A 7,837-nucleotide genomic window follows, 5' to 3' on the forward strand; every position below is an offset into this window, starting at 1 on the left:
CAACGGGGTTACACTTTTTAGGGAAATTTGCAATGTAATCTGCTCATGACCTAAAGAGATATAAGTAGTTTTCAGTTATTTAACTTAGTAAATTATCTGTATATTGGTAGATTATAAAATATCTCTTTCAGTCTCTTACCATTCTACTATCCCTTTGCTCATTTTTCTTTACACATTATGCCCATTACAATGGAAATATCAATTTATTTCAACTTATCAATGTTTCTTTAAAACAGCAAACTGCTCTGTATGTCCGTGCACACCAGCGTAAAAAGGCCATACCATCGCAATCTGTCATGAAATGTGTACTGTATTCCATTGATTCTAACATGCACATCTTTTAACATGTTAATATCTCTAAAATTGGCTGCATTTTACAACTGAAGGCATCTTAGTACTATTTCAGGATTGAATGGACCGTAAGTTTTATCTCTTAGGACTATATAAAATAGTGGCATATTATGCAACCAAAGGTGCCTTAGAATTGATGAAAACTAGTCTAAAGCTAATCATAGCTAAAAGTTTTAATTCATGTTTGGCAGATATTGTATGGTGTCTCATTCAGTCTCCCTCCATTCTCCTTTTGCTGTGCTTCTCTGTATTATGGAAATTCCAATGCTTAAAACTTTTTTAGACTTCAGTATATCTAGAGTTCTCACTAAGAATTGGGTTTTGCCAAATAGATGAGCACACAAAACTTGGAATGTGGAAATTAGACAAAGAGTGTCTTCCTGTCACTTTTGGGTGTGTGCTACTGGCAATTGGGATTCTGAAGACAATATGTTTCTCTGCAAGAGTATTCCAGTAGCCTTTTTCCAGCTTCCTGTGTCCTAGAGGCAGCTATGGAGATGGCAGCAGTAGGTAGAATTTCAGCTTCCTGATCTCTGGGGCACTGTTCTGGGGTGTGCTTTCCTACTCAATAGTTCCAGTGGTGGCATCAAAGTAGTGACTTTGTGTTGCTTTAGAAAAAATTCCTAGAGGCCCAGCCCATAAACAATTCTTCTAGCCTTTCCAACAATTTCATAAACACTGAATTCCCTTTATTGAATCCCTTGTTGCTTAGAATACCTAGAGTAGTTTTGGTTTTCTTTACTGGTGTATTTGACAATTACATCAGATTATTATATGTACCCTAACACAAATAAATCTATTAGAGAAATAAGAGGCCCTTTACCTGTTTTCTTTAAATCAACTGTAGTTATTTATTTATTTATTTTTGAGACAGAGTCTTGCTCTCTCGCCAGGCTGGTGTACAGTGGTGCGATCTCGCCTCACTGCAATCTCCGCCTCCCAGGTTCAAGCAATTCTCCTGCCTCAGCCTCCCGAGTAGCTGGAACTACAGGCACGCGCCACTATGCCCAGCTAATATTTTTGTATTTTTAGTAGAGACAGGGTTTCACCTTGTTGGCCAGGATGGTCTCGATCTCTTGACCTCATGATCCACCTGCCTCGGCCTCCCACAGTGTGATATACAAGCATCAAGGTTTGTCATCATGATTAAAGTAAATGCAATGCAAACAATTTCCTTCAGAAAAACAACAGCACTTAGAATTTCTATAGCCTCATCATATGACTATAAAAATAAACATTATTGTTTTAATAACATCTTTAAGTTCTTTAAGGCTGAGAAGGATAAGCAAACAAATAGATGGACACATAAATAAATCATTGTTAATTTATGAAAAAAGAATTCACAAAATATTTTCACATTTATCTCTCCATTTGTCACTTGGAGAACTGGAGTTTGAAAAAAAAGCAAAACAAAACGCTATATGGGATATCAACATGAACCATTTGTCTGACCTTAAATAAGTCATTTCATTTTGCTGTGACTCAGATCCTTTTTCTATAAAATATGGAAAATAATACCTATCAATTGCCTGGATTTCAAAGATATTGTCAAGAAAAATATTACATAATGCCCTTGCATATACTTGAGAAAGAACTTGTAAGTTTTGGATATTATTAAACTTGGATTGTGTAATTTTAGTATTATTATTAATACTTCATAAAGTGTCACAAAAAATTGAAATTAACCATATATAGGAGATTGATCTAATCAAATAGAACATATCTACCTCATTTTCTTTCTCAAAATTATAGTTTCAATCTGCACTGTGAAAGAGCTCTGTCCATAGACGTGATAATGAAACATATTCCAAGGTTAAACCAGGACTTCTCTGAAAGCCATTAGGGATCAGTTCGATGCTAAAAATAATTCACTAATAAATGTTCCTCATTTTAAGTTCCCTTCTCAGAAATAATTAAAGGGTACATCTCAGAGACCAGTAATTTTCAGGCTAACTGCCACTTTTTAATCTAAGTTTTTTCTTCTTTTTTTTTTGTTTAAATTTATGATACTTAAGCCACACATCAATGTATTCAGTGAAAACACTTCTTTAGGATATGTCAGTTATGCTGAACAAAGAAGAATTAGTTACATATCTTTGCCTTAGAATAAAATTTTCATTTCTATTAATTCTTATATATAGAATGAAACTGATGCCTCTTGCATCTTTTGTATGACTTTTCATTTGTTTAAGCGGAGTTAGATGTCAGAGTTCATTTTAATATAAAAAATTTAAGCTTTAGGATTTGACAAATGTATTTCAATATGCAGCTATGGAAGACACTTACATATGTGAGCTATTATATCTATTTTAAGTACCAAGAATAGAAACTTCAAAATAATTACATTTCTATAGCTAATGCTATACAAGTTAGTTTAATGTGGTGGTTGGATGCACAAACTCCGGAGATGACTTCATGAATTCAAATTCTGTATTTCTCTATGTGTAAAAGGAGACAATGATAATATTTGCTTTTCAAGGTTTTCATAAGCATAAGCATTAGATGAATTAATACATGTAACAAGGGTCTTTTTTTTAATTTTATTTTGAGACAGGGTCTATCGCCCTGGTTGGTGTGCAGCAGTGTAATCATAGCTCACTGCTGCCATGAACTTCTGGGCTCAAGCGATCCTCCCACCTCAGCCTCCCTGTGTGCTGGGATTAAAAGTGTGAGCCACCATGCCTCATCATAAGGGTCTTAAAAGAGACTCTATTTCATGTAAGTGCTCAGTAAACTGTTACCACTTACTGTGACAAGATACAATACTGTCTCATTTTTTTGTCCACAGGGCCTATTATATTTAGAAACGTGACTTCTGATATGTCCAGAGCCAAATAAAAATGTTTTCTTACACTTCACCCACAATACATTATATTAAATGGCAGAAATCAAAACAATGGAAAATAATAGGAAAACAATAGGAAAACAATGGAAAACAATAGGAAAACAATGGAAAACAATAGGAAATAATCACAAATTAGTGAGCTCAGGGATTGGGCTTGTCTTTAATTTCAAATATGTGCCATGATTTTCTACGTAATTAGAGAACATGAAAAGAGAATAAACCAAATCTAGACATCTCTAACTCTAACATTACAAACAAAACATATTTGAAAACATTCAACCACTTGATTGTATTCCTCAGCTTTCCTACGATGGTTACTAAATTGCAGACTTGGATGAAGCATTTGCCCCCAAATGTGTGTCTGTTAAACTTTAGTTTCTTAGGATGCTCAATGAAAATAAAAACAGAGTACCATAGTCAAATAAGTTCAATAAATTGAGAAAAATTGCATACTATATTCTTTCTTGTAAATTCACATTGTTCATTAGCATATTATAGTCTTAAAATAAAGAAACCAATTTAATTATGTTTAATCAACTTCTCCAAAATATTTGATTATAAGATCAAGTTTGTCCTCATTTGTGGGATATTCTACAGAACTGATGATCCAAAGGATGTACATTTGAAAATGACAGCATAAAAATAAAAACAAGTTCTCTAAGTATGCTTATTTATACAAAAATTATACTAGCTAAATATCAAACTATTGTTTTCATTTATTCAGACTTTCTTGATGCACTTGATATGGATTATATAAATCCGTGGACAAAAATGACATCAGTACAATGGTGAAATTGGAGTGTTTTACCATAATCTCTGCATAGTGTACTGATTTTGACAATCACCTATGGATGACAATACATTTGCCAAAGTCTAGGAGTTAAATGGAAAAGTTAACAGCACACCATTGGAGAAAAATATCTGGGAGTAGATGCATTGAAGTGAGTAAGAAGAACAATTACCTGCATCACCCCCAGGGTCCACTTCTTAGTGCCGAGATAGACTCCCTTCAGCAGGCAATTCCTCCCATGGGGAAAAGGAGAGTATAATGAGTGAGTACCCAGCTTTTCCAGCTGTGTGAGGCACATCCCAAGAAGCCCATCTTTCTTTCACTCAACTCAGAATATTGAGGGTATTAGCATGGCTAAGTGGCTGGGACAGGGCAGTAGCAGGAAAGAAAGGAGAGGACTCACAGCAACCAGGACTTGAAACACAGTACAGGGTACGTATCCTTTGAAGCATTTCACAGAGCCCATCAGGAGGCCCACCCATGAACCACTTGGGACACCATATCTGTAGCATCTCCCTGCAACTGGCCCATAGGCGCCCCCGATGTTTTGTGCATATTCCCCTTCCCTTTCCCCTATAGTCAGTTGCCTGCATGTGCACTCCAGATGGTGAGTGTGAGCCTTTACATATAGCTTTTGAGTACATGCAGTCAGCAGGCTCAACTTTGAAGGATTGGGAGGCATACAAAATTGAGCATTTCAGGGCACCGTCCCAGAGGAAACAAACAGAAAGCTTTCAGGACCCAGTTTGGTTCTGTGGATTTAAGAGAAGACACGCGATCATCAGAATTTCTTCTCCACTCATCCAAGAAGTGTGGATTGGGTGAATCCATAGAAAAGATCTGAGAGAGCCCCAGATTCCCTAGCCATGCTCACTGTTGAAGATATTTCTCTCAAATCCAGTCAGTAAAGACCAGAGAAAGTGACTCTTTCTTCAAATGTGAAGACAGCAGTGCAAGACTTTGAGGAACATGAAAAATCAAGGACACCTGGTACCACCAAAGGAACATAATTTTCTGGTACCCAACTGCAAAGAAATGGAGATACACAAATTGTCTGACAAAGAATTCAAAACAACTGTTTTAAGGAAGTCAGTAAGCTACAAGAGAACACGGATGGAGAACTTAATGATATTAAGAAAGCAACACATGAACAAAATAAGAAGTTCAACAAAAAGAAATTATTAAAAAAAACCATGATTTTCGAGCTGAGAATACAATGAATGAAATGGAAACCACAATACAGTTTCAATAGCAGACTTGATCAAGCAGAAGAAAGGGTCTGTCAACTCAAAGACTAGTCATTTGAAATTATTCAGTAAAAGAAAAAATAAAAAGGAATGAAAAATGCTTATGAGATTGATACAACACCATGAAGAGTAGTCATATATGCACTATGGGAGTCTCAGAAAAAGAAAGAGATAAAGGGGAAGAAAACTAACGTAAAGAACTAGATCAGTCTTCCCTTATCTGTAGTTTTGCTTTCCTTGGTTTCAGGTACAGTACAATGATATGTTTTAAGAGACAGACAGTGAAAGAGAACATGCAAATATTGACATAATTTTTGTTACAGTATATTGTCATAATTTTTCTATTTTATTATTAGTTATTGTTAGTCTCTTACTGTGCCTAATTTATAAATTAAACTTTATCATAGCAATAGTGGTGGTGGCCTGTCTGGAGTGGCCACTGCCAGGATGCCAGCTGCAGCAGGGGAGGTGTAGCTGGGGCTGTGCGCTCCACAGAGCTGGTGGGGGCCAGGAACAGGTGATCCTAGTGGGAGCACTATGTGCTACCGAGTTAGTGGGGTGGGAACCTGTGCTCCCAGGCATAGCTGCAGCTGCCCAGTCATGGCTCCAGTCCTAGGCATCCCTGTGCTCTCAGGGGCCCTGGAAGTCCCCTGCCATACAGGCTTGGAAGTGCCTGCTCCTGTTCCCTAGCCTCTTTCCACTGCTGGCACCTGCTCCACGGCAGAGCAAAGTTGTGGATGTGTTGTGATAGCTGAGCCTGGGAGCTATTGTGACCTGGTCATGTGTGTGTGTTCAGGGCAGTGCTGATACACCAGACTCCCCACTGCCTTGGCCCCCTCTGGAAACTGCTTCTGAGGCTGAAACTTTGGATGCTAATGAACAAGGATGGTGCGGGAGGCCAGGAGGGCTGAGGGCAGCTAGGTGTGGGCCTGTGGACACCCGTTAGTGCGGACAGCCTGGGTGCTGTGGATGGCATGTTGATGGCAGTGAGAGGCAGACATGTTCCTAGGTGGGAACGGGTGGGTCCCTGGTGAAACCTCACCTTCAAGCCAGGGACAGCTTGAAGCATGGGGGCCTGGCTGCCAGTTCCAGTTGCAGTCTGTGACCTGGAGTGAAAACTTCATTGATGCCTTTCAGCCAATTTGATGGTGCTTTTTCTAGACCCACAAATGACTGCCCATGGACCAAGCAGTATGTACTTCCTCCATTCTGAGCCCATGAAAACCCCAGACTCAGTCAGACTCTGACACTCATCAGGATGACACGCCTGCAAATAGGATCTACCCACTTCGGGTATGCACTCCGCTGAGAGCTGTTCTGTCACTCAGTGAAGCTCCTTTCTGCCTTGCTCACCCTCCAGTTATTCACATAACCTCATTCTTCCTGGATCTGGGACAAGAACTCAAGACCTGCTGAATGGCAGGAGGGAAAGAAGCTGTAACATGTTCCCGGCCAGCCTGCCAAGCTGCAGGTGGTGACATACTCCTTGACTGTGGGAGTGATGAGTAGTGACCCTTCTGGGGACTTAGACCTTGAGATTCTCTGAGCCAGAGCTGCTGTAACACTATAGCTCTCCTGCCTTCTGCTGGTGCTGGGTGGCCACCCCATGCAACAGGACACAGCAGCAGGCCTGGGCCAGCCCAGGAGCTGGGGGCCTGAGTGGGGTGGTGGAACTGAAAGGGCTATAACACAAACCAACCAAAACATGCCCCACTCGCTTGCCGCACTGTGGGTGAGGAGAAGGAGAAAAGAGGTGCAGTCATTCTAGGAAGCCAGAACTTGGGGCTCCCCGAACTAGGGCTGTGACATGCTGTAACACCTATAGGATTCTCCACTTCCTGGCGTCTCTGAGATTTTGGATGCCACCATGTTCCCCTTGTCCAGATGCAGGTGTCCGCAGCAGAAGCCACTTGTGATATGTCGGGTCCAGTTGTAGCTTCACATGGATTAGGTGTCTGTGCCAGTGCCTGGAGCTGCTCACCCCACCACAGCAGCTGGCATGCCTGGCTGTGTGCAGTGCCAGATCCCACACTTGCCCACTCACACACACCCTACCGCTCCATGCCTGGGTCGCCCTTGGCAGGAGTAGGATCCAGGCTGGTAGCATGAGCCAAGTGCAGCCTGCCAGGCTGAGTGGACAGAACAAGCCCAGGGGGCATGAACAAAACTCAAGCAGAAGCACTGCTGTCCACAGAGGTTTCTGGCTGGCAAAGCAACACCCTAAGGCTCCTATGACAATAGGCACATATGTATAGGCAGAAACATAGTATATATAGGTTTTAGTACTATCCATCATTTCAGGCAGCCACCAGGGGCTTGGAATGTGTCCCTATAGATAAGGGAGAAGGATTTTAATAGCTGAAAACTTCTCCAACCTTGGGGAAGATAGGGGCATTCAGGTACATGAGGCTTAAATGTACCCAAATAGGTTTGACTTAAAGAGGACTTCACTGAGACACATTATAATCAAATTGTCAAACATCAAAGATAATTTTGAAAGCAGCAAGAGAAAAGAAACTCATCACATACAAGGAAACCCCATTAGACTATCAGATTTCTAAGCATGAATCTTGCAGGCCAGGAGAGAGTGAGATGACATATTTC

General features: G+C 40.4%; 1 long non-coding RNA gene across 1 annotated transcript in view; it reads left to right on the forward strand.

The window, feature by feature from the left end:
• Nucleotides 1–6,584, forward strand: part of LOC116480319 (uncharacterized) — an 82,230-nt gene extending 75,646 nt beyond the window's left edge. The window contains exons 2-3 of the long non-coding RNA XR_004251257.1: nt 2,906–3,069; nt 3,921–6,584. This is a non-coding gene — a long non-coding RNA (uncharacterized LOC116480319). The remainder of the gene's footprint in view (nt 1–2,905; nt 3,070–3,920) is intronic.
• The last annotated feature ends 1,253 nt before the right edge of the window (nt 6,585–7,837 follow it).

This window comes from Hylobates moloch, unplaced genomic scaffold, assembly GCF_009828535.3.
Source record: "Hylobates moloch isolate HMO894 unplaced genomic scaffold, HMol_V3 SCAFFOLD_13, whole genome shotgun sequence".
NCBI classification, from domain to species: domain Eukaryota; kingdom Metazoa; phylum Chordata; class Mammalia; order Primates; family Hylobatidae; genus Hylobates; species Hylobates moloch.